Source organism: Petaurus breviceps, unplaced genomic scaffold (assembly GCF_028583685.1).
Source record: "Petaurus breviceps papuanus isolate PSGF00001 unplaced genomic scaffold, PetGlider_PUasm1.0 76, whole genome shotgun sequence".
In the NCBI taxonomy this organism is placed as follows: Eukaryota; Metazoa; Chordata; class Mammalia; order Diprotodontia; family Petauridae; genus Petaurus; species Petaurus breviceps.
Window position 1 is genome coordinate 23,649,465 of NW_027186473.1, and position 27,758 is coordinate 23,677,222.

Consider the following 27,758-nt stretch of genomic DNA (forward strand, 5'->3'; position numbering starts at 1 on the left):
ATGCTCTGGCAAGCTTGTCGCACACTCCAGGACATCCACCCTAGACCACAATACAGATCCAAGCAGGTTAAAGCAAGAGTGATTACCCCACAGACTGGGCAGTTGGTCCCTCTACATTCTGCAGGCCAGGAGCTGAAGCCACAATGTGGGGGTGACTGCACAACTGCAGCTTCTCAGCAGCTTCTCACCCTGGCGGCAAAAGCCGATGTACTCCCAACTACTGGGTCCCAAAGTTCACACTGCACTGACCTCTCATTTTGTTCTCAGCATCTATGTGTTCATAATACTGGAAACCATCACAGCTGCTGGTGATCCAGAGTCCCTCTAGACAGCAGCTCACCAGGCCCACCCTGGGCCTAAAACCACAGCTTGGGCTGAACTTGGCTTCCAGAGCTCTGTGTTGGCTGATTTCTGCAGGCTTGCTGGTTTGTCCTCAGCAGGAGGTTAGGTTCTCTGTGTCATTTGTGGATTCTGTATCTCCAACATTTGTTCAGAGTCCCCTTTTGCATGGATTGGGGAAGGTGGAAGCTGGAGCCATGCTGAGGTCCTGTTTCTACTCCACTATCTTGACTCCCCCCCACCCATAGATTTTTTAAACCAGAATATAGATCCAAGTGTAAAAAGTCAAAATAGCAATCAACTGTAGAGTTTAACACAGAAAAATAATTTTAAATATAATAATCTGTATTTACATAATGTTTTAAGTTATGAAACACTTAACATGTATTATGCCATTATATCCTTATAACAGTTCAGCAAGCCATGTAGTGTGTTTTCCTCTATTTTACAGAACTAGAATTAAAAGTTTGAAGAGTTTAAATTACTTGTACATTATAATCCAGGATGTGGGAGAGCTGGAATTTGAACCCAAGTTTTTTAATTAACTCTTAACTTCAGTATTATTTTGAATCATTGTTCTTTTTTGTAGAATAGGTTATTAAACACCAAAGAAACAAACGATCATTTTCCAAGAATATTTTGTAAAATACCGCTAAGATATATGAGCAAAATTAAAATGATTACACAAGAAAATTCTTGTCTTTTTCATGATTGTAGATCCTGGAGTACTTCATTTTGTATGAAGTAAAAGTAAATTTATTGGAGGCTTTGCTTTGGACATTTCTCAGCCCCTTGTCGAAGGATATATATATATATATATATATATATACTCATATGCCTCTCTGTAGACCAGTGGTTCAAACCCTTTCCTGAGGGCCACATTACACCACAAATTAATATCAGGTATCTTGTATTTCACCTTTATTCTTTTTTAAAATATTTCTCAATTACATTTAAATTCTTTCAATTGTCAGTTCTGCCTACATTGCTGCTCAGAGTTTGGGAATTCAATACCTTTGCTCTAAACCACTATGGGGGGGGGGGGTTCTGCATCAGAGAGAATGGTTGTTTGTGCCAAGAAAAATTCCCCATTCAATAAACCTTAAAAGGAATGACACCACCCTCTAATGCTCCCTCTCTTACTATCTGCTGAGCATGTGGGTATTCTGTGACTATCTCCTGTGGATTTTTTGTAGGTGAAGGGTGAGGGGATAGATTTTTCTTTACTCTCCAGAAACTAGAGTGCTTTCTCTCACATAACAGTGAGAATACATGTCACTTAGGCAAGACTGAGACTATATTGTGGACCACCTGCATCCTCTTCAGCTTTATGTTTCTCTCTTGTAGCATAGTAACCTTGATATAGACATTACTAGTCTTGAAGACAAACCTCATCATTTTGAGAGTGGAGAAGAGCCTGAGATATTCAGCAGTCACACAGAAAAGCATATGTTTTGTTGTTTAAAAGTCTTGGTCATGTGGGAAAGGCATAAAATTATGGATTATTCTTTGAAATATGTAGTCTTTGTTAATGCATGATTATGGGTATTTTGTATTTTAAACATTCCTTTTGCATGGAGAAAATGTATAGCTGCCCAATATCTAATCTTCCTTGAATACTGAAATTTTTTTTCTAATGTTACTTGGGAGAAACCCTAAATATAAGCAAACAAACCTTTAAGTGATTTTCCTTCCCTAAGGCTCTAAGGTAGAAGTGTAAGAGCAAGGATCAATGAGAAAAGGCATAATAACACTCTTTAGGGGCCAGGCTACATGAGGCTAAACTCAGTACATGACTGAGACCAAAGCTGGTTCTGTATAGTATGAAAGGTCACCTCCAGATTCTCTGAGCCTAGGCAGCATTTGTTACATACAAGACCACCAACAAAATGTAGGTTATTCAAAGTCAAGAAATATTTCCTTTTTTTGAAATTTATGTTTCTAGTGCTAAGAGGTAGCAGGGTAAAATGAATAGAGTTAGCATTGGATTCTAGAAGAAATGAATAAAAACCCTACCTCTGCTACTTACTTATTGTAAAATCAACCAAAGCTGGTCACTTTACCTCAAGGCTCTAGGTTTTTCTATAAGATTATAAATTGCAGAGAAGCTGTCGAACTGAATTGGTTTTTCAAGATCCTTAATTAAAGCATTAATAGTTTGGATTTTAGACCTAAAAGGAACCTGAAAGACAAACTATACCAAATCCTTCATTTTGATATGAAGAACTGGGGTTCAAACAGGTTATGTGATGTGTGCAGTGTTACACAGCTAGTATAAGTATATGAAATGGGATTAGAACCCAGTTCTCCATTACCCCAAATCCAATAATTTAGGCACTATAACATGCTTTCTCAGTACCTCCTGTCAATTAAATCATAGATCCATTCCCTATCCTTATGTTTATTCCTAACATTTGATATAGTACCCAATACATTATCTAGTTTCCTTGGTAATGTTTTGTTGAATTGAATTGAGAAAAACAACAATGTGAACAACATCATGATTTGGTTAAATATGCACTCCTAGGGTAGAAAACCTGAAGAACTAGTTAATGGTCATTCTCATTTCTGAGCTAGGTAGATGTCTAAAGTAAAGTATCAACTTTTTTTTTCAAAATATGCCTTTTGTTGATATTAATAAGTGGAGAAATTAGGAAATTTTTTAAAACATCCAATAGAAAAATCTAGGAAAATTATCGAAATCATTTAATGCAAAACTATGTAGAAGATTGTGCTACATAATGAAAGACAGCATAGCTCAATTAAAAAAAAAGAACTAGTCTTATAATCAAAAGTCTTTGTAATTAGTCACTTTTTTTTACAACTAACAAGTTATATAACGATGAATTACTTATTTCATACAATTACTTAAATTCATATAACTTCCCTAATTTTGTTTTCCCATCTATAATTATAGTTTATTTCTCCCCAATTATATATAAAAACATTTTTAATATTCATGTATAAAACTTTGTTTTCCAAATTCTATGCCTCCCCCCTGTTCCCCCTTTCATACTAAGAAGGCAAGCAGTTTTGATATACATTATACATGTATAGTCATGTAAAACGTATCTGTAGTAGTCATGTTGTAAATGAAGAAATAGAAAAAAGAAATTAAAGAAAAAAGAAAGTTAAAAAGAAGTTTGGGGGGGACAGAGTCAAGAGGGTGGAGTAAAAGCAGGGACTTGCTTGAGCTCTTCCCAGACACCCCAAAATAACTGTAAAAATAACTCTAAACAAACTCTAATGCAGCAGAACCCACTAAATGACAGACTGAAACAAATTTGCAGCCAAAGACAACCTCATACATTGATAGGAAAGTTCTGTAGCACCATGCTAGGAGATAAGCATAATCTAGCATGTGTCATCCAACACAGACTAGCACCCCAACAAATCTGGAGTAGGCCTCAGGGCATTGAATCTCTTGTAGCTGTGATGATTTCTAGATTTCTCAACCCATAAATGTCAAGGACAAATTAGAAGGTTAGCAGGGAAATTTTTTTGGAACTGAGGAAGAGAGGAGTGAGATTTGGCTCCAGCCCTGGGGTGATGGAGGTGGTGGCCACAGTGGCTGTTTCTGGAGCTCTTGGCCGACAGAGAGTGGAGGGAATAGAGTGGTTGATCACAGAGAGATTGCAGGGATGTCTGCTGGCTCTGAGACAGAATTCTCTTGCTTAACCACTGCTTGGATCTGGGTCACAGGCCTGGGTGGTAGTCCTGGGGTGAGGAGGAGTGCTGGCATAGTAGAACATGCAATGACAGTACAGATGCAATCCTTCTCACAGTCCCAAGGCAGAAAAAAGTGCTTTTTGTTGTTTAAAGACCAGAGCAGAGACCAGGAGAGGAACAAATACCTCTCCTTTGGTCATGCCATCCTGAAATAATTGAAAATGTACAGATCCCTAGAAATATCTATGAAAATAGCTCCACAAAACCCCTGAAGCTTGAGACAGTACACCCTCCACAAGGGAAGCAGAGGCTTACCATAACAAAGACCTCAAAAGTCAAAGAATTGGCTGGTAAAATTAGAAAAAAGCAGGAAAAAATTAGACTGTGGAATCAAAGAAGATCAAAACATATAACCAGAGGGGGCTGAGCCAAGGTGGCGGAGTAGAAGCATGACCTTCCCATGGTTCCGGTTTCCACCTTCCCCAATCCATGTAAAAAGGGGACTCTAAACAAACTTTGGAGCTGCAGAACCCACAAAATGACACAGAGAAGCTAACCTCCCACTGAGGACAGAACGGCAGGCTGGCAGGAATCCAGCACAGCACTCTGGAAGCGGAACCCAGAGCCATGCCAAGGCTTTAGCCCCAGGGATGGCCAGACGGACTCCAGTTCAGCAGCAGCTGAGGCAGTTTCCAGATTTATCAACACACAGAGGTGAAGGACAAAGTGAGAGGTCAGTGCAGTCTGGACTTTGGGACCAGTAAGTGGAAGCGTGTGGCTTTTGCCCCCAGGGTGAAAAGCTGCTGAGGCTCCAGCACAGCCAGCCAGTGCTATGAGGCAGCTTCAGTTCCTAGCCGGCAGAGTGTAGGGGGACCGAGCACCAGTCTGAGGGGTAACCGCTCTTGCTTTAACCTGCTTGGATCTGGATTGCAGTCTAGGGTGGAGTTCCTGGGCTTTGTGTCCAGCTTGCCAGAGCATGTGGAGACTTCAGAGAGGACACCCATCTAATATCTCCGGCAGCTGAGAAAACCCCAGTGTTTGGGATGAAAGCTCCCCTGTCTGGTGGGAGAGTCCTACTGTCACAAAATGCCTATAAGTAAAGTAATTGAGTGGCAAAATGAGCAGGCAAAGGAAACAAAGCAGAAAGAAGCTTCCAACATTACACTCCTATTTTGGGGACAAAAAGAAGCAAAGCATGGAAGAGGAATAAGACAGTGAAGCCAGAACTCCTGCACCAAAAGCTTCAAAGGAAAATACAAGCTGATTACAGCCCATAGAGGACCTTAAGAAGCAGATAAGAGAATTGGAGGAAAAATTGGGAAGAGAAATGTGAACAATGCAAGAAAATTATGAAATGAGAGTCAACAGCCTGACTGAGGAAAATGATACCTTAAAAAACAGACTGACTCAAATGGCAAAAAATCCTCAAAAAGGCAATGAGGAGAAGAATGCCTTAAAAAGCTGAATTTGCCAGATGGAAAAACATTCTCAAAAGCTCAATGAGGAGAATCATTGCTTCAGAATTAGACTGGAGGAAATGGAAGCTAATGACTTTAAGAGAAATCAAGATGCTGTTAAACAGATCCAAACAAGTGAAAGAATGAAGGCAATATGAAACATCTCATGGGAAAAAAACACTGACATGGAAAATAGATCCAGGAGAGATAATTTAAAAATTATTGGACTACATGAAAGCCATGACCAAAGTAAGAACCTAGAAATCATCCTCCAGGAAGTTCTCAAAGAAAACTGCCCTGATGTTTTAATACCAGTGGGAAAATAGAGGTTGAAAGAATCCACTGATCATCTCCCGAAAAAGATCCCAAAAAGAAAACTCCTAGGAATATTATAGCAGGTTTTGGAATTCCCACATTAAAGAGAGAATATTACAAGCAGCCAGGAAGAAACAATTTGAATACTATATAAACACAATCAGGATAACCCAGGATCTGGCAGCTTCTACACTGAGGGGATTGAAGGGTTTGGAATGTGATATTCCAGAGGGCAAAGGAGCTGGGATTAAAATCAAGAGTCACCTACACAACAAAACTGTGTATCATGTTTCAGGGGAAAATATGGTCATTCAGTGGAATAGAGGACTTCCAAGCATTCTTGCTGAAAAAACCAGAGTTGAATAGAAAATTTGACATTCAGATACAAGAAGCAAGAGAAGCATGAGAAGGTAAACAGGGAAAATAAATCATAAGGAACTTATCAAAGTTGAACTATTAACATTCCTACAAAGAAAAACAATAATTGTAACTTATGAAACTTTTCTCAGTAGTTGAAGGGATTAGAAATATATATATGAGGGTATATGTGTATATGAATACATATGTGAATGTTTTTATATATATTTACAGGTATACATAGATAGAGGGCACAGGACCAATTTAACAGGAAGGGATGATCCTTAAAAGGTCAAATTAAGAGGTGAGAGGAATATAATGAGAGGAGATGGGGAGAGACAGATTGGGGTAAACTATCTTCTACAGAATAGGCAAGGTAAATGGTTACAATGGAGGGGAAGAATAGGAAGACAAAAGGGAATGGGTTTAACTTATTCCCACTGAATTTGGCTTGAGGAGGGAGTGAAATACACATTAAATATGGTATCTCACCCACCAGGAGAATAGGGGGGGAAGGGGATGAGAGGGCGGATGATGGAAGGGAGGGAAGTCTGAGGGGGGGTAAGTTGGAAGCACCCACTTTTGAAAAGGGATGGGATCAAAGTAGAGAATAGAACAAGTTGGAGGTGGGATAGGAGGGAGGGAAATATAGTCTTTTACAACATATCTACTATGTTATTGTTTTGCATTAGCCACACATGTACAACCTATACTGAACTGCTTATCTTCCCAGTAAGAGTGGGTGACAAGGGAGGAAGGGAATGAATCTGGAATTCAAAGTTTTAAAATCAAATATTCAAATATATATATATATATATATACACACATATATGTGTGTGTGTTTATGTATATTTGCATATATGTGTGTCTGTATATCTATACATGTATATATATATATATATATATATATATATATATATATATATACTATTATTAATACCATCTTGCATGTCATTGGGAAATGATATACAGCCACTGAGGCATAGAGATCCACTGGAAAATGTTGAAAGAGATATGGGAAAAAATATGGGAGTGAGCAGATTGGAGGAGGGAATATTCTGTCAGACTGCTATTTTGGGGCAGTGGGTAGGGGAAAAATGGGGAGAAAGTTTGTAACTCAAAATCTGGAAGAAATGAATGATGTAAATCAGAAATTAATAAAGCATTAAAAAAAGAAAAGAAAAGAAAACATATAACCAGAAGACATCCAAAGTGTCCAAGAAAATTATGAATTGGTCACAGGACATGGAAGAGCTCCAAAAGGAATTTGAAAATCAAGTAAGAAAAGTAGGTGGAAAATTGGGAATAGAAATGAGAGTGATTCAAGAAAATCATGAAAAATCATGAAAAATAAGTCAATAGCTTTATAAAGTACACCCAAAAAATGCTGAAAAAAATAACACCTTAACACATAGACTAATCCAAAAAGCAAAAGAGATCTAAAAAGCCAACAAAAAGAATAATGACTTAAAAAGCAGATTTGGACAAGTGGAAAAAGAGGTCTAAAAGCTCACTGAACAAAATAATTCCTTCAAAATTGAAATGGAGCAAGAAGTCCTCTGATCTATTAACATATAGAATGGTATACCTTGTGTTATCCTGATTATGTTTCCACAGTACTCTAATTGTTTCTTTCTGGTGACTTGAAATATTTTTTCCTTGATCTAGGAACTCTAGAATTTGGCAAAAATATTGCTAGGAGTTTTCCTTTTGGGATCTGTTTCAGGAGCCATTCAATGAATTCTTTCAATTGGTGTTTTACCCTTTGGTTCTAGAATAACAGGACAGTTTTCCTAGATAATTTCTTGAAAGATAATGTCTAAGTTCTTTTTTTTATCATGGCATTCAGGTAGTTCAATAATTTTTAAATTATCTCTCCTGGATCAATTTTCCAGGTCAGTGATTTTTCCAATGATATATTTCATTTTGCCTTCTATTTTCTTCCATTCTTTTGTATCTGTTTTATATCTTGATTTCGCATAAAGTCATTAGCTTTCATTTGCTCCAATCTAATTTTGATGGAGTTATTTTCTTAAGTGAGCCTTTGGACCTTCTGTTTTTTAAAACATTCTTTTTGGGGAGGCCAGGTAGCACAGCGAGTAAGAGCACCGGCTCCAGTGTAGGGATGACCTGGGGATCTAATCTGGGCTCAGACACTTAGCACCCACCCAGAAACACCTGGCCATGTAACCTTGAGCAAGTTACTTAACCTCCATTGCTTAGGGGCGGCCAGGTGGCTCAGTGAGTAAGAGCACTGGCCCCAGTGTCAGGATGACCTGGGAATCAAATCCGGGCTCAGATACTTAGCACCACACCCAGAAAGAACTGGCAGTGTAACCTTGAGCAACTTACTTAACCCCGATTGCTTAAAAAAAAAAAAAAAACCATTCTTCTTGTCATTGACTTTTTGGATCTCTTTTGCTTTCTGGGTTACTTTATTTTTAAGGCATTATTTTCATCAGTATTTTTGGGGTCTCCTTTTGCAAGTTGTTGACTCATTTTTCATTATTTTCTTGTGTCACTCTCATTTCTCTTCCAAATTTTACCTCTACTACTCTTACTTGATTTTCAAAATCCTTTTGGAGCCCTTCCATGGCCTGCTACCAATTCTTATTTTTCTTGGATTTTTCTTGGATGTAGGAGTTTTGACTTTTTTGTCTTCTACTTTTATGTTTTGTTCTTTTTTGTCCCCAAAGTAAGATTCTATAATCTGAGCTTTTTCTTGCTGTTTGCTCATTTTCCCAGACAAATACTTGACTTTCTAACTCTTTGTCAAGGTGGGACTTTGCTTCCAGTGGGGTAAGGATGGTGTAGTTTACTAGTCTTCAGAGGGTTTGTGCAGCTTTTTTCAGAGATACTACTGGGGCCTCTAAATTTTCAGTTCTTCCAAGGTGGTATGATTAAAGAACAGGAGTTTACTGCTTTCCTGACGTGTGCTCTAGTCTGTGAGTGACTGCAAGCATTATTTTCTCTCTTCAAACTGTGAGGAGGATTCCCTCTCCACTGTAACACAAGCTCCACCACACCCACACTCCTCCTCCCCCCAGGACTGCCACCCAGAACTGTGACCCATATCCAAGCAGGGCAAAGAAGAGAATCCTTCCTCAGTTCCAGCAGAGAAATCCCTGCAATCCCTCTCTTGTTACCTGCAAGAGACCCACAGTTTGTGGGTCAGGATCTTGGGAAGTATCCACCATTGCTGCTGCTGTTGCTACCACTTCCACCACCTCTACTTTCTCTAAACTGGGGCTGAGCCATGCTTCTCTTTCACCCAGGATGCGAACAGTGTTTTCCTGCTGACCTTCTTTCCCATCCTTTATGGGCCCAAAAGTTTGGAAACCACCACAACTGTCAGTGATTTAGTCCCCTGAAACCTGCTCACACCCCCTCTATGCTGGCACAGCCCACATTGAACTGTGTTCCACAGCCAGTTTGGTGTGATAGACCCTTCCTGTTAACCTTCCAGTCTGTCTTGGACTGGAGACTTATTTTACTCCATCATTTAATGAGTTCTGCAGCTCTAGAATTTGTTTAGATTATTTTTTTACAGGTATTTGTAGGGCTTTGGGATAAAGCTCAAGCAAATCCCTGTTTTTACTCTGTCATCTTGTCTCCATCCCCCAACTAGAATATTTCTTGACTTCTAATTTTTTGTTAAAGTTGGACTTTGCTTAAAGAGTGGAGGGTGCACTGTCTCAAGTTTCAGGGGTTTTGTACAGCTATTTTCAGAGCTACTTCTAGAAATCTGTAAGTTTTTTGTACTTTCAAGATGGTATGATATAAGGAGAGGTTATATCATATCCTGACCTGTGCTCAGGTCTGTGCATGACCAAAAACACTCTTTTATGCCCTGGTACTGTGAGGAGTACCTCTGCTCCCTCTGACCCTGGAAGCTCTGATGTAATAGTGGGAATATCAGCCAACACTCTGAGCCAGATCTGAGTATGAGCAAAGCAACAGAGTCCTTCCTCAGTGCTAAGAGACCCCTGTAATATCCCTCTGACCTGTTGTTCAACCCCCTTGCTTTCTGTGGACTAAGAGCTCTAGAAGCAGCTGCAACTACTGCTAATTCAGTGTCTCCAAATGCCTGTTCCTTGTTTTCTGTGGCTGGGGTTGTGATGGCATGGCCTATGCCGAACTGTGCCTCAATCTTACCCATGTGCAACAGACCTTTCTTGCTGACCTTCTTTCTTCTGACCTTCCAGTCTTGGCCTGGAAAATTATTTCATATCATTCTTTTGTAGGTTGTGCTGCTCCAAGACTTGTTTTATGACATTACTTAAAGGTGTTCAGAGGGAATTGGGGGAGAGTTCAGGTGAATCACTGTCTTTTCTCTACATCTCGTTCTGTTCCACTATCTCTTTTCATCAATAAATTCTATAGCTCATAAGATCAAATATAAACTCCTGGTATTTAAAATACTTCAAAACCTGGTCCCAATCTACCTTTCTAACCTTATTATGAATCATTCACCTTAACATACTCTACATTGTCTTTCTTACTGTTCTTCAGACATTATATTTGATATATTTGCATACTTTTTTCCTAGCTATTCCCCATATCTGGAATTCATTTTCTTTTCACCTCAACCTCACTTTGGGGACAGTAAGTGAAAAAGTTCAGTGTTGGAAGATGGAGTATTGTATAATATATAATGTAATGTATAAAGAAAAAATAAAGAAGTAAGTATTAATGAATAAGATAATATGTGGGAGGGGAATAATAAATTGAAATAAGTGGGAAATTTAGGAGGGAGGCAGGTCATAGGGCTAATTTGTGAAATTATTGAATAAGGTAGAGGGGGTAGATGGTGGTGGTGGTAATAGTAAGACCTGCTCTTTAGGAAGATCAATTTAACAGTTTAGTTGATGATGTACTTAAATCAAGAGACGATTTGCTCAGGGTCACACAGATAATAAGTGAGGTGAGATTTAAATTCAAGAAAATGAGTTTTCATGACACAAGGCTCAGCAGTCTATCCACTACACCACCTAGTTGCCCAGTAAATCCATAGAAAGAAGTAAATAACAAGTGCAATTATGCCTTCTACATCACAACTTTCCCCATAGTGTTTTCAATGTGTCTTGGGTCAGGCTATGAAATTAAATGGGAATTTTTGGGGAGTTTTGTTAGAAAGCACGGCACAGAAAAAATATTAGAAATTTAGAAATGCATACAATATATGTATAGTATTGTATAATATCAAGATATTTTATATCTTAATACCATAATATTTCAAACTTCTTCCCTGATATGAAGTGAGGGCCAAAAAATTTCTTGCACATTTTTTTTATATTGCTGGGGCCCCATGACCCTCTTTCCTGAGATGTAGAACAGATAACTGTAATTCTGAGAGAAGACAACTTCAAAAAAAACTAGGAGAACCAGGAAAGACCCTGTTTAGGAGGGGGAACCTGAAGTGCACTTTGAGGGAAATGATGGCTTCTACGTAGAAGGGATGGATGAGGTATATTCTGGAGGCAGAAAAACATTAAAGCGAAGACCAAGAATTGGAAGATGTAATTATTGTTCAGAGTTTTGCTAATGCATCAGTCTGACTGAAATGGAGATTATATTAAGGAAAATAATATAAAATTACTGAAAAGGCATGTGGGAATCAGATTGAAAACAGTCTTAACTGCCAGAATGTTTTGGTTATTTAATAGTAGAGGCAACAGGGAGTCAATTATATTAGTAAGATGGGATAAAATGATCAGAACTATATATTAGGAAAGACTACAAATTTATACCAGAGGAAAAACTATGCAGTGCCCCAAAATGGAATGAGTAATCTAAGAAATATAACACAATATTATTTAAGCTACAGAGGTGTGGACAGAACATGGACCAGGTATTCCAGTATACTTTTGGGGTACATTATATTGACCCATGTTTCAAAGGGTGAAGACACACTTGGCCCATGTTTTGCGCATCTCTATGGAAACATAGCATAGTATCTTTTGTGTAGTTGTTATAATTGTGATAATACATTAGCAAACAAGGAAGGAAATAGCTACATTGGGTTTAAAGTGCCTGTAACTCTGTCAAACCAATTCATTTGTAAATTTGCTTGTTGCTTTTACCTTTAGCCCCCACTCCCTTACAATCAGACAAGTGTCTCAATATTTTGGAATTTTATGTTAGAAAGACTACATAGAAATCTTTTGGGACTATGGTAAACACTGAGTCCATTTGCCCTTTCTCTTGTGACATTTGAGAGTTTGCTAACTGATGTGGAGTAGAAAAATGACTTCCAGGGCACTGCCTTAGAGGCTTCCTTTTGGCAGCTTAACCCTCATCTGAGTTACCTGATCTATTACCTCAGTAATTTTCAAAAGGATAATAGGTAGGTTGGCCAGAAACATTCTCCTTCAACATAGACATTTACAGATTTACAGCCTCAGGTCTCCTAGTAGAAGATAATTTGTTATATTTGGAGTTGCCACTCATCACACATGAGGTAATATCTGAAAAAAAAGTTCCAATGTGAGAAAGCAAGTAGCACAGAAAGCAATTCTTAGCAATATTTTACTTCCTTTAGCCCTCTATTTGTCAGCACATTAGTGGCTCAGGAAAAGGTCAAAATATTTTGCACATTCAATACAGTCAGCATGCAATTTGCATAGGGAAGCAATAAGGTCAAGCTGATTTTCTTTCATTCTCCATCATGAAGTGACTTTCTTCTCTTATAGTGAACTGACCATGAGATCAGCTGACCATTTATGTTTCAAGGACCTGTGTGGTGGCCAATTTTCTCCAGGAAGTTTCATGTGTATTATTTCAGTCCTTTATCCCTGTCATCAACTTTAACCAGTATACTTTTGTCTCTCTCCCTGGACATTAGAGCAACCACAGAAAAGACATTTTACAGTTAGCTTCCAATCAATGGGAACATATCAAATCAGTTAGCATTACCTAATCCACATGAATCTAGTTTGACCACAAATCCATTTGCAATCCTGTACTTAGGTTTTTTTTAATTTTATTTTAGTTCAGTTTAGTTTACATAAGTTAAAAAGTTAATAAGGAGTTCATTTATTACACATTAAAACATGTCACTATTTTCAAAATTCCATTCTGTTAAATAAGAAACATGTATTTTTGTGTCTTTTATACCACTAGCTTCTCAGATTACCTGAACCTAAGAAGAGGGAATTTATTTTCTTGATCCAGTTCTCAACATAATAATCTCCTTTTTTAAATATAAATTATATTTGAGAACTTGAGGTGATGTTTATAAATATAAAAATTAGTCAAACAAGTGCTGTGGCATTTAATTTATTCAATATATTCAATCTTTTTTCTGTGTTTGAATACAGAAAAACTGTGTTTTTTTCATGTTTCTAGACATACAAATATTATGGTTATAAAAAGTAAATAAGGCAACCATTAAAAATAAAAAGAGCACTGACAAAAGATACCTTATTTGCAATTAAATCCTGATGGGAAAAAATTCATATGATCCAACAAAGCTAAATAAGCTAAAGAAACTTTCCTGATTGGTCAGTGGACTTGATTATCCTTTAATGGACTGAAAAGTCTTTAAAAATCATGTCGTGAAGATCATCATATGAGTCTATACAGCTGGCATACATCAAGTATCCCCATGAGGAATGCAGGACAGAGAACAAGTGGGTTCAAAGAAATGAAAGTACTAAATTGATTTTAATGGTATTTACAGTACCCCCAGAGAATGAAAAGTGGGAGCTGAGAAATAAAGTTCAGGGAGTATGAAAAAGACTAAGACACAAGATGGCAAAAATATGTGATTATAGAAAATAATCATTTTCAAGAAACTTCAGTGATGTTTAAGGAATTAGAAATCTGTGCTATGTAAGGCAAAGACCTGAGATAAAACTCTCTGATTCTGAAAACCATCCATAACCTAGCCACTTAAAAAAATTTTTTTTTCAATCTTACATATTATTTTCTCCATGAACAATATCTCCAGTGACAGTGGCCTCCTTGAATTTCATCAATCAAGACATTGTTCCTCCACCTACTTATTGGTTTCCCTGGATTTTTCCAAGTCTCCACTTAAATCCCACTTTCTTTTTTTAAGAGGATTTTATTTCTTACAATTACATGTAAAAACAATCTTTAACATTCATTTAAAAATTAGTTCCAAGTTATCTATCTCCCTTCCTTACCAACCCTCCCTAAAACAGGTAGCTATTTGATGTTGATTATATAAATGCAATCATGTAAAATACATTTCCATATTAGTCATGTTGTCAAAGAAGAAACAGGCTAAAGGAAAAGAAACATGAAAAAAATGAAGAAAGTTGATATGGTGTGCTTTGATCTGAATTCAGATTCCATTAATTCTTTCTCTGGATGTGGATAGTATTTTTCATTACAAGTTCTTTGGAATTGTCTTAGATCATTGTTTTTCTTAGGAACCTAAGTGATTCATGGTTGATCATCACACAATGTTGCTGATAGTATGGACAATCTTCTCCTGTTCCTCTGTGCATGTAACTTTGCATCACTTCATGTAAGCCTTTCCAAGTTTTTTTTTCTGAAATCTGCATATTCATTATAAATTATAGGGTAATAACATTTCTTTATATTTATATACCACAACTTGTTCAATATTCACTAACTGATGGGCATCCCCTCAATTTCTAATTCTTTGCTACAACAAATATAGCTGGTATAAATTTTTTTGGTAAATGTATGTTCTTTTCTCTTTTTTGTGATCTCTTGGTGATATTGATCTAATTAGTGGTGGTATTGCTGGATTAAAGGGTATGCACAATTTGATTCCAAAATGTTCTTCAGAATATTTGGATCAGTTCATAACTCTAACAACAATACATTAGTGTCCCAATTTTCCCACATCCTCTCCAACATTTATCATTTTATTTTTCTACCATATAAATGACTTGCTTAGGTATGAGGTAGTACCTTAGAGTTATTTTAATTTGCATTCCTTAATCAATAATGATTTAGATAATTTCTTCATATGACCATACATAGCATTTATTCTTTCATCTGAAAAATGCCTGTTCATATCCTTTAACCATTTATGAACTGGGTAATGGCATGAATTTGACTCCCTCTATATGTCTGAAAAATGAGACTTTATCAGAGACATTTGCTGTAAAGATTATTTCCCAAATTTTTTCTTTCTTTCTAATCCTGGTTGCAATGGCTTTGTTTATATAAAACTTTTTTTTAAATTTAATATAATGAAAATTATTCATTTAAAATTTTATAATGATCTCTATCTCTGCTCATGATTTTTTTCTTCCCTATAGTTCTGTCAAGTAAACCATTCCTTGCTCTCCTAATTTGCTTATGGTATCACCCCTTGAATCAAAATTATATACCTATTTTTATTTTATGTTGATAAAGGGTATAAGATTTTAGGGTTAGTGCTAGTTACCTAGTTACTGACATATTGTTTTCTATTTTTGTATAATAGTGAGTTCTTATCACACATGATGGGGGCATTGGGTTTATTAAATACTATTTTACTAGGGTCTTTTACTAGAATACTCAGTTCCACTGATCCAATACTCTATTAGCCAGTACCAGATAGTTTTGATGGATGCCACTTTAAGATATATATTGATATCTGTTATACCTAGACCCTTTTTTGCATTTTTCATTAATGTCCTTAATAATCTTGACCTTTATATGTTTAATTGCATTTTAATTTATTTTGTTAAACATTTCCCAATTACATTTTATTTTATTTTCAGCTTGTGAAATTTTAAATTTTGTTTAGTTTTCAACATTCATTTCCACAAGATTTTGAGATAAAAATTTTCTCCCCATCTATCACCCACCCACTACCCCCTAGCAGTGGTCAAACTGAGAACTCCTTCCCCAAATCTGCTCTCTCTTATATCCTTCCCCATTCCCCCTCTGACTTTCTAGTAGGGCAAATAATAATATTTTTTAACATTTGATTTTAAAACTTTGATTTCCAGATTCTTTCCCTTATTCACTTGTCACCCATCCACCAATACTGGGAAGATAAGGACTTAAATATATAATTAAAAATAAATATATGTACATGTGTAGTTATACAAAACATTCCCATTGTAGATATATGGTGAAAGACTGACTATATTTCCCTCCATCCTATCCCCCCCACTTATTCTATTTTCTCCTTTGACCCTGTCCCTTTTCAAAAGTGTGTGCTTCTAAATATTCTTCCCCCAGTCTCCCCTCCCTTATATCATTATCCTTCTTGTCCCCTTTCCACCTACTTTCTTGTAGGGTTAGACACCCAATTGAGTGAGTATGTCATTCCATCCCTAAGCCAAATTCAATGTGAGTAAGGTTGACACATTCCCTTTTGCCTTCCTGTTCTTCCTTGCCATTGTAACAGTTTTCTCTTGCCTTTTCTATATGAGATAATTTACCCTATTCTGTCTCTCCCTATCTCCTCTCATTATATTTCTCTCTCACCTTTTAATTTTGTTTTTTAGATATCATCCCTTCCTATTCAACTGAACCTGTGCCTTCTCTATGTATGTGTATACACACACACATGTATTTACATACACATATACCCTCCTATATAAACATATATATGTATATATATACATATATATTCCCTTCAACTATCTTCATACTGAGAAAAGCCTCCTGGGTTACAATTATAATTTTTTCTATGTAGGAATGTAAATAGTTCAACTTTAATAAGTTCCTTATGATCTCTTTTCCCTGTTTACTTTCTCATGCTTCTCTTTCCTCTTGTATTTGAACATCAAATTTTCAATTGAACTCTGGCTTTTTTCATCAAGAATGATTGAAAGTCCTCTATTTCATTGAATAACCATATTTTCCCCTGAAACATGATCCTCAGTTTTTCTGGGTAAGTGATTCTTGGTTTTAATCCTAGCTCCTTTGACCTCCAGAATATCATATTCCAAGCCCTCAGATCCCTTAATGTAGAAGCTGGTAGATCTTGTGTTATACTGATTGTGTTTCCACAATATTCAAATTGTTTCTTCCTGGCTGCTTGTAGTATTTTCTCCTTGATCTGGGAACTCTGGAATTTGGCTATGATATTCCTAGGGATTTTCTTTTTAGTATCTTTTTCAAGAGGTGATTGGTGAATTCTTTCAATTTCTATTTTCCCCTCTGCTTCTAAAATAGCAGGGCAATTTTCCTGGACGATTTCATGAAGGCTGATTTCTAAGTTTTCTTTTTCATCATGGCTTTCAGCTAGTGCAATAACTTTTAAATTGTCTCTCCTGGATCTATTTTCCATGTCAGTGGTTTTTCCAATGAGATATTTCACATTGTCTCCTGTTTTGTTTTTTTTTTTCATTTGTTTGGACCTGTTTTAGAGCATCTTGATTTCTCATAAAGTCATTAGCTTTCATTTGTTCCAATTTAATTCTGAAGGAATTATTCTCTTCATTGAGCTTTTGAAATTTCTTTTCCATCTGGCAAATTTGACTTTTCAGGGCATTCTTCTTCTCATTGGCTTTTTGGGCCTCTTTTGCCATTTGAGTTAATCTATTTTTTGAGGTTTTATTTTCTTCAGTCAGGTTGTTGACTCTCTTTTCCTGATTTTATTGCATCATTCTCATTTCTTTTCTCAATTTTTCCTCCACTTCTTTTACTTGGCTTTAAAAATTCTTCTTCAGATCCTCCATAGTCTGTAATAAGTTCATATTATTTTGGAATATAATTTTTGGAACATAATTCCTTTTCATCCAGGAATTATGACTTCACTGGCTTCCTCCAGTTCCATGCTTTGATACTTTTTGTACCCAAAAAAGGAATCTAAGGTTTGATTACTGTGGTTGCTTTGCTTCCTCTGCTTTGTCATGTTGCCAGTCAATTACTTGACTTTTGACTTCTTTGTCACAGTAGAACTCTGCTTCCAAAGAGGAGGGTTTTGTCCCAAATCACTGAGGTTTTCACATCTACTGGAGCTATTAGGAGGCTGCCCTTTCTGCAGCCCCCACAAGCTCTGGCCCACTGACCACACACCCCAGGAACTTCACCCAAGACAGTGATCAAGATCCAAGCAGGTTAAAACAAAAGTGATTACCCTCTGAATTGTCGCTTGGTCCACCTACAATCTACAGGCCAGTAGCTCTGGAGGTAGCCATGAAGGGGAGCAGCTGCAGCTGCCACAACTCTGCCATATCTTGACCTGTGGTCAGGGACCAGACCACACCCTTCCTTTCTGACAGAGTTCCCTACTGACCTTTTACTGGCTCTTTGGCATTTATGGGTTGAGAAGTCTGGAAACTGCCACAGTTGCTGGTGATTCACTCTCCTGGAGTCTGCTGCAACCCTTCTACTTGGCTCCCCCTGAGGCCAAAGCTACATGGCTCCCACTGGATTGCACTCTGCTCCCAGCACACTGCCATGGTCCCAGTTGGCCTACTGGGCTGCATTTAGTGGGACATTTATTTCTCTCTGTCATTTGTGGGTTCTGTAGCTTTGTTTCTGACATAGGTTAGTTCAGCCTTCTTTGAACTCTTTCTAATAGTGAGATCTCTAAGTCCAAGAATAAAGATCTAGACTTATAACTCTAAATTTATGTTAATTCTTTCCCTGCTCTCTGAGACTCAGTCATAATGGCTTCCTCTCTGTTCTTCATACTGACTCTTTTTCTTTCCTTCCAGATGAATTAGTTGTTGTTTTTCCTAGCACTATAAATTTTTTTGGGGGGGAGAGTAGTTTGATTAGTATGTCACTGAATAAATAAATTTAGGCAGAATTATCATTTTTATCATATTGGTTAATCCTGCCCATGAGCCCTAGATATTTTTTCAATTGTTTAGATCTGACTTAATTTGTGTGAAAAGTATGTTGTTATTGTGTTCATGTAGTTCCTGGGTTTGTCTTGGCAGATAGACTCACAAATATTTTTTAATGTCTATGATTATTTGAAGTGAAATTTTTCTTCACATCTCACTGCTGGGCTTTGTTAGTCATATATAGAAAATCTGATGGATTATATGGGCTTATTTTATATACTTTAACTCTCCTGAAGTTATTATTTCAAGTAGTTTTCAGTGATTCTCTTGAATTCTCTAAGTATCCTATGATATTATCTGAAAAGTGCAATATTTTTTTTCTTCATTGGCTATTATCATTCCTTCCATTTCCTTTTCTTTTCTTATTACTATAGCTAATGAATTTTGATATATGCTATTTATAATTTCCAGGAAATCTCCATTTATTCTCATCTTCTCTAGTGTTTTCAATAGGAATGGGTGCTGTATTTTTTGTCAAAAGCTTTTTCTGCACCTATTGAGATAATCATATAATTTCTGCTGTTTTTTAAATTGATATAGTCAATTACACTGATTGTTTTCCTTATATTTACCAGCCTGTCATTCTTGGCATAAATCCCACCTTGTTATGATGTATGATCCTCATAATATGTTGCTGTAACCTTCTTATTAATATTTTGTTTAAATTTTTGCATCAATATTCATTTCAGAAATTGGTTTATAATTTTTTTTCTATTTTAGCTCTTCCTGGTTTAGGTATCAGCTCAATATTTGTGTCATAAAAATAAAATTCACCTGTTTTTCAAAAGAGTTTATATAGTATTTGAATTATTGTTCTTTAAATGTTTGCTAGAATTTGCTCATGAACCCATCTGGTCACAGCGGTATTTTTCGTAGGGAGTTCATTGATAACTTGCTCTATTTCTTTTTCTAAAATGGTGTTCCTTAAGTATTCTATTTTTTCTTCTATTAATCTGAGCAACTTAAATTTTTGTAAATATTTATTGATTTCACTTAGATTGTAAGATTTATTGTCATATAATTGGGCAAAATGGCTTCTCAAATTCTTTTCATTTTCATTGGTCTTAAAGTTACTTTTTTATTCTTGATACTGATAATACTGGTAATTTGGTTTTCTTCTTTCTTTTTTTTTTATTTTAAAGCAATTGGGGTTAAGTAACTTGCTCAAGGTTACACGGCCAGTCATTTCTGGGAGTGGTCCTAAGTATCAGAGCCCAGGTTTGATCCCAGTTCATACAGATTCTGTAGCCAGTGCTCTTACTCACTGAGCCACCTGGCTGCCCTTTCTTTCTTTTTTTTTTAAACCAAATAAACCACATGTTAATTTTTTCTTTAAAAAAAAAACAGTTCCTTTTACTTATTACATCAATGATTTATTTCCTTTCAATTTTATTAATCTTTCCTCTGATTTTCAGAATTTCCAATTTGGGATTTCATTAAGGATATTTGATCTCTTCACTTTCTACTGTTTTGTTGTGTGCTTTTTTTTCCCCATTTGGAGTTACATTTCCTCCCCCCACTCCCCATATACTGCTTTGGCTACATCCTATAAACAATATCTCATTGTTGCTATTCCCTTGAATGAAATTATTTGTTGTTACTACAATTTGTTCTTTGACCCAATTATTCCTTTGGATTAGATTATATAGTTTAAAAAATAATTTTCATTCTATGCTTTCATAACACTTTTGAAAATGTCATTTTATTGCATTATCATCGGAAAAGAATATATTTCATAACTTTCCTTTTGTGCACTTCATTGTGAGGTTTTTCTGCCTTAAAATGTGGTCATATTTTTGGTTTGTAGGTGTCATGTTCCACTAAGAAAAAAGCATATTCTCTCATTAAGTTTTCTCTAGAGCTCAATCATATGCAGCTTTTCTAAAATTCTATTCATCTTCTTAACATATTTCTTGCTTATTTTTCATTTGATTTATGTAGTTCTGAGAGGGGAAATTTGAGGTGTCCCACTAGAACAGTATTATTGTATATCTCCTCTTGTAATTCATTTCATTTTTTCATTGAAAATTAGATAATCTACCATTTTGTTTTATTTTTTATTGATATAGTCAATTATATAATTCTCATAATATTGCATCAGAAATATATTGTTATTTTAAATACAGCTTGTTAAAAATCCATTTATGAAATAATTTTTGATCTTCTTGCTAGTGTTTTTTTTTTCTTTTTTTTCTTTTTAAGCAATTGGGGTTAAGTAACTTGCTCAAGGTTACACAGCCAGTTATTTCTGGGTGTGGTGCTGAGTATCTGAGCCCAGATTTGATCCAGGTCTTCTCAACACTGGAGCCGGTGCTCTTACTTGCTGTACTACCTGGCCGCTCCTATGCTAGTGTTTTATTTAAATATTTTGCATGAATTTTATTTAGGAAATTGATTAATTGTTTTCTTTCTCTGTTTTTGATAAGCTATGGTTTACATAGAAAATTTTTATATCATATAAAATTTTTTAGGACTCCCACTTAAATAATTTTTTCCCAAAAACTTTTGTAGTATTAGAATTAATTATCCTTCAAGTGTTTGGTAGAATTCACTTGTTATGTCATCAAGTCTGCTGTTCCCCCCACCCCACCAAGAAGCTCATTTACAGCTTGTTCATTATTTTCCAAGAATGAGGTTTTTGTATTATCTATTTCATTTTCTATTAATCTGGAGAACTTATAATTTTATAAACATTCATCCATTACATTAATATTTTTCATTTTAATTGCATATCTTTGGTTGAAACAATTCTTTAAAGCTGTTTTAATTTGATCTTCATTGGATATGAAAATGCCCTTTTAATTTTGAATACTAGTAATTTTTTAAGTAATTTGGTCAGTGGTTCAACTGTTTATATATCTTTCTGTTTTTTTTTTCACATAAAATCAACTCCAGTTTTCTTTATTTGTTCAGCATGTTATTGATTTAAATTTAATTAATCTTTTTGATTTTTTGATTTTTCAGTTTTATCATTTAGGTACTTACATGGTTGTTTAATTTACTTCTAGAGGTTTTTGTTTTTGTTATGTACCCAAATCATTTATCTCTTCTTTCTCTTTTATTGTAATAGCAGTCAATATATCTATATATATGCACACCAACACATATGTATGTATGCATGTATATATATATGTATATATGCTATATATGCACATATATGCATGTATATGTATATCTATGTGTGTGTGTGTGTGTGTGTATACACACACAAACAGACACACACATATATTCTCCTGGCTCTGCTCATTCCACTCAGCATCAATTCACAAAAATATTTCCAAGTTTTTCTGAAGTCTGCCTACTCATCATTTCTTATGGCACAACAGTATTCCCTTACATTCATATACCATAACTTGTTCAATAATTCCCCAAGTGATGGGCATTCCCCTCAATTTCCAGGTTGTAGCCACCACAAACAGAGTTGCTATAAATATATGTGATCGGTTTTTGCGAAGATAAAATGCACATCTGAGAAAATTACATACTCCTTTTATGGCACATGCAATATTATCCAAAGATATATTTTGCATAATTTTAGTAAAAAATTTTTCATCTCCTGTAATAGTAATGGAATTTAAAGATCCCCTCTATTGGTTTGGTTTTTGGATTGATTGTGTTAAAACCCAGAGCTTGTGAATCCCACTTGTGGGATGGACTTGTTGATGTGAAAAGAAAGTGCTGAACTGGGAGGAGCTGGTGACATAAATTTAGAGAGACACAAGAAAAGAGAGAGGCAGAAGAACTTTTTGGAAGCAGCATCTTGGAGGCAGAGAGAGACTGAGAGGATTGCTGAGGGCCAGTTTGAATTGCCCAAGACTTTTGAGAGCTGCCACCCAGAGCTGCTAAGGACTGAGGAGACATGGATGTTATGCTGGTACTTTGTCTGTCTGTTTTGATGTTGTTTTGCCAGATTTGTCCACTGGTGAAAGACAGTCCTGTTGTTGCAGAGGTCTTGCAACCTTGCTGTTGGTTCGGAGCTCATGAGACTGTTCTGCAGACAGAGAATGAATTAATGAAGATGCTGGCAATGTATCTTGTGGCCTTGCTAAGCTTTATCTCCCCAGGAACAAAGATTGCTGAGAACTTGCCTCCTGTCAAGAAGAAGAAAAGACATCTCTTTTGTTATTAAATGCTGTGCTTAAGCTTGTTGTAACTCTGGGGTAGATAGCCTATTCAGTTGTAACCCAAGGGTGGGGAACTTTTGACTTTTTTGTGCTCTGTGATTGAACAAATGAATGTACTTATTATTGGAAACTAATCTCCATTTGAGAAGAGGGCTTTGTGATGGACTAAATGAATGTACAGCCTAGGGATAGAGTACTATTTAGAAGAGGGACTTTGTGATTGATTAAATGAATGTAATGTCCAGGGGTGGGGTAGTAGTTGGAGATTATTGAATTACACTTGGTAAATGCTGTATTTTGAATGCTGTTATATTTTTATTTTCTCTGTTCTTAATTTGTCACTGAATAAAATGGAGAGCACCTATGCTGGTATTTTGAACCTTGGGAAGTTGCCTTTGCTTGGCATTACATCTCCTAAACTTCTTTCTTGTTTATTTTGTGGTTAGATTAATCTATGTCTTAAGAGTGATGAATTGAGTTTCCACACTAAAATAGTGTTAACATCTACTTTATTCTTGTAACTTATTTAACTTTGTCTTCAAAATTTTGAGTGCTATGCAATTTGGTGTATATTTGTTAAGTATTGACATTAATTGTCTATGGTAACTTATGGCAAATTGTAATTTTGATTACCTTTTTGAATCAGGTTTAATTTTGCATTTGCTTTGTCTTAAATAATTATCGTTATTTCTTACAGAAATATAAATTGCCCAGATGAACAGAAGAAGAAATAAAATCTTAAATAACCCTGTTTCAGAAAAAAGAAATTGAGGAAGCAATCAATTAACTCCTTAAGTAAAAGTATCCAGAACCAGATAAATTTTCAAGTGAATTATATCAAACATGTACAGAACAATTAATTCTAATACTATATAAGGTATTTGGAAAAATAGGTGAAGAAGGAACCCTATCAAATCTTTTCTATAATACAAATATGGTTATGATACCTAAATACAGAAGAAACGAAAGATAGAAAGAAAATTATTTCCCTAATGGATATAGATGAAAAAAAATAAATAAAATATTGACAAATAAATTATAGCAGCTAATCATGAGGAAAATACATTATGCATAGGTGGGATTAATACCAGAAATTCAGGTCTGGTTCAATATTAGGAAAACTATCAACATAATTGACCATATCAATAACTAGTTTAAAGAAATCATATGGTTAATTCAATAGATTCAGGAAAAGCTTTTGACAAAATACAGCACCTATTACAATTAAAAACACTAGAGAGCAAAGGAATCAAAGAAGTTTTCTTTAAAATGATAAACAGCAGGGTCAACTAGGTGGCACAGTAAATACAGCTCTGGCCCTGGAGTCAGGAGGACCTGAGTTCAAATCTGGCCTCAGACACTTGACACACTTACTAGCCATGTGACTGGGCAAGTCACTTAACCCCAATTGCCCTCCAAAAAAAAGGCAAAAAAAATGACAAAAAGCATCTATTTGAACCATCAGCAAGCATTAGATATAATGGGAATAAGCTAGAAGCATTTCCAATAAGATCAAGGATGAAACAAGAATGTCCATTATCAGTGTTAGCTTTGGCAATAAGAGAAGAAAAAAAAATTGAAGAAATTAATAATAAGCAACAAAGAAACAAAGCTATCACTCTTTATAGATGTTATGATGGTATATTTGAAGAATTCTTAAAAAATCAACTAAAATCACCTAAAATAATTAACAACTTTAGCAAATTTTCAGGATAAAATAAACCCACATAAATCAACAAAATGTCTACATATGATTAACAAAGCCCAGCAGCAAGGAATAGAAGGAGAAATTCCATTTGAATTAATTGTTGAGAACATAAAATATTTAAGAGTCTACCTGGAACAGCACCTGGAACATTCACCTGGAACAACAAAAGTTCTGGAATATTGATGGAAATAGTGAAAAGAAATACACTAGGAAGGTGGTCTAGCCCTTTAAGATAAAAAAGAATATTTTAAAGCAGCTATAATCAAAACTATGTGGTACTGGCTAAGAAAATAGAGTGGCCTATCAATGGAATAGATTAGGTACACAAGACACAGCAGTCAATGTCTATGGCAATGTTCTTTTTTGATAAACTCAAAGACTCCAGTATTTGACAAAACTTCTGGCAAAACTTCAAAATAGTATGGCAAAAACTAGACATTGACCATCATTTCACACCCTATACCAGGACAAGGCCAAAATGGGTACATGATTAAGACAGAAGGAATGATACCTTAAGAAAATTAGGAGAGATGCTTTCCTTGCATCAGTGGAAAAGGGAGAAGTGAAGGAGAAGGAAGAGGAAGGAGGAGGAGAAAAGGGGTCTTTCCTCGTCCGCAGGTTCCCTTGGGTAGTAGCCTCTTCCTATCCCCCTCCACCATGGCCTCAGAGGGGAAAAGGAAGCTCAATAAGGAGACAGAAGCCTGATACTGAAGATGTCTCTATTGGGTTTTCATCTCTCTCACCTCAGTATTCATCTCCTGATATTGCTATTGATCACCAGTGCACCTCTTCTCATTCATCTGTCTACACAAGTATTTGTTCAGTACCTGGCTCTCATTGTGATTATAACCACCCTAAATGTTATAGTAATGTGCCAATAGTTAAATCCAGAAATGAACAAATTTGTTCTCTCCCACAATAAACTAAAAGCCTGTTTAGGAAAAGAACAACATGTGATGAGCAAAAATTAAACAATAAAGGGACTGAAGGAAATTCATCCTCTGATATAAAACCAGCTAAAGGCTCCCATTAGATTTCTACCCACTCTGAAGGTGGTTCAAAATCAGCGGTTTATCATAAATTTACAGACAGAAAACCAAAAACCAGCCCCCCAAAATGTGTCTTCTTCCATACTTGAATTTGAACTTAAGCTGTTGAATTCCTAAACTGCAAGACTGAAAACAATGAAGTACAAAAGCAACCCAAGTGTGGAGCTCCACTGCTACTGATATATCCCTCATAAAAGAAGTGATGAAACCTACATTATGAAAGAAAGAATTAATTGTGAAAGCTGAAACGGCTACATCTGAACCTGAGAATTACACCAATTCACCCTCTTCTACAAGAGAGCTATCTTGGACACCAATGGGTTATGTTATTTGGTCAACAACCACTGAATCAACAGCCCTTAAAAATGTTACTTCAATGGCAAACAAACACAAAGAAAAATGGTTCATCAGTAACCCCTAAGAAGGTTACTGCATCATTCTTATCACCTGAAGTTCTAACTACCAATGCTTACAACAAATAAAAACAAATAACTCAGAATCCTAAAAAGACAAAACAAAAAACAATGTATGTGAAATTGACCAGGAAAAAATGAGAAAGAACAAGAAAAAGAAAAAAAGAAGCCTAAAGCAAAATTATGAAACCCTTATGGTCCAGGAGCCACCAAGGTTTGAACATATTGAAGAATTTCCTAATCTGACAGTTGTTTCTGAAAGAAAAAAAGAAATTGGAGCTATCAAAATGTTTATCTAAACACCAACCAGAGGATTCTGAAGAACTTTTTAATCATACAGTGACTTCTGACAGAAGAAATGGACCACAGTCATCAAAATTTTAATCTAAATATCAACCAGAGACTGTTACAAAAAAGTTTGGGAAGGAGAGTCAAATTCCAGTGAAGTTGGATTTTAGAGGAATGCTGGCTGCATTGGGAAAAAAGCAGTATTCACAGAATTCAAAACAGTATTCCAAACCTATTGTAGTTTTTGTTAGTGCAGTACCAGTACTTCCCAAAGAATTAGTAACTTCAGTGAAAAATCACCGCTTAAATCAAGTGATGTCTCCTCATAATCCTTTGGATTCCAGTTCTCCATTAATAAAGAAAGACAAGCAAAGGGAAGTCCCAAAGGCCAACATCCCTGAAGAAGATTATTTTGAAAGAGCAAGAAGAGAGAAAACAGAAACATCTCTTAGACCAGTTTTCAGTTCCAGCATTTACTCTGAGGATTGAACAAGATTTGGTGAATAATGTTAACAATAAATCACCTGACCAGATTGCCCAGCCAGATTTTGAACAGGTAGAAGAAACAGAAAAATCAGTCCCTGACTCTTCTACTGTTGAAGTGGAAATAAAAGATTAGAAGAACCCCTAGAAATCCAACAGTATGCAGAAGGTTGACCTATTGTTACGCAGTCAGTTTCTCCTTTTCCAAAGATCCAAAAGAGGAGATTTAGAAATTACTGCAGTCAAATGCTTATTAAAGAAGCTGATGATTGTGTGATGGATCTTCTAAAAGAACTGGTTCATTTTCAAGATTATATGTATCAGGGGCAGCTAGGTGGCACCGTGAGTAAAACACTGACCCTGGAGTCAGGAGGACCTGAGTTCGGCTACAACCTCAGACACTGAACACACACACATGCAAAAACCTAGCCGTGTAACCTTGGGCAACTTGCTTAACTTCAATTGCCCTCCAAAAGGCAAAAAAAAAAAAAAAAGATTATATGTATCAGAAAGATCCAGTAAAGGCAAAGACCAAAAACTTGTGATGGAACTCAGAGAAGTGCTCAAACATCTGAAACTCAAAAAACAAAAATGTGTTATTATTTCTCCAAACTTTTAAAAGAGCAAATGAAAAGGTGGGTTGGATGAGACATCATTGCATAACATTATCAATTATGCCTGTGTATAATGGCAAGAACAGAAGTAGATTCACACCTTGTTTCTGCTATTGAGTTAACACTGTTTCAGTACAAGTTTCTTTTGAGTCTTGTATCAAGTCTGTTAAGAAACAGAACAGTGTGGAAGTCCTTGCTG

The 27,758-nt window shown here is 35.9% G+C and overlaps 1 pseudogene; it reads left to right on the forward strand.

Moving 5' to 3' along the window:
* Positions 1–27,081, forward strand: LOC138174915 (selenocysteine insertion sequence-binding protein 2 pseudogene; annotated as a pseudogene).
* The last annotated feature ends 677 nt before the right edge of the window (positions 27,082–27,758 follow it).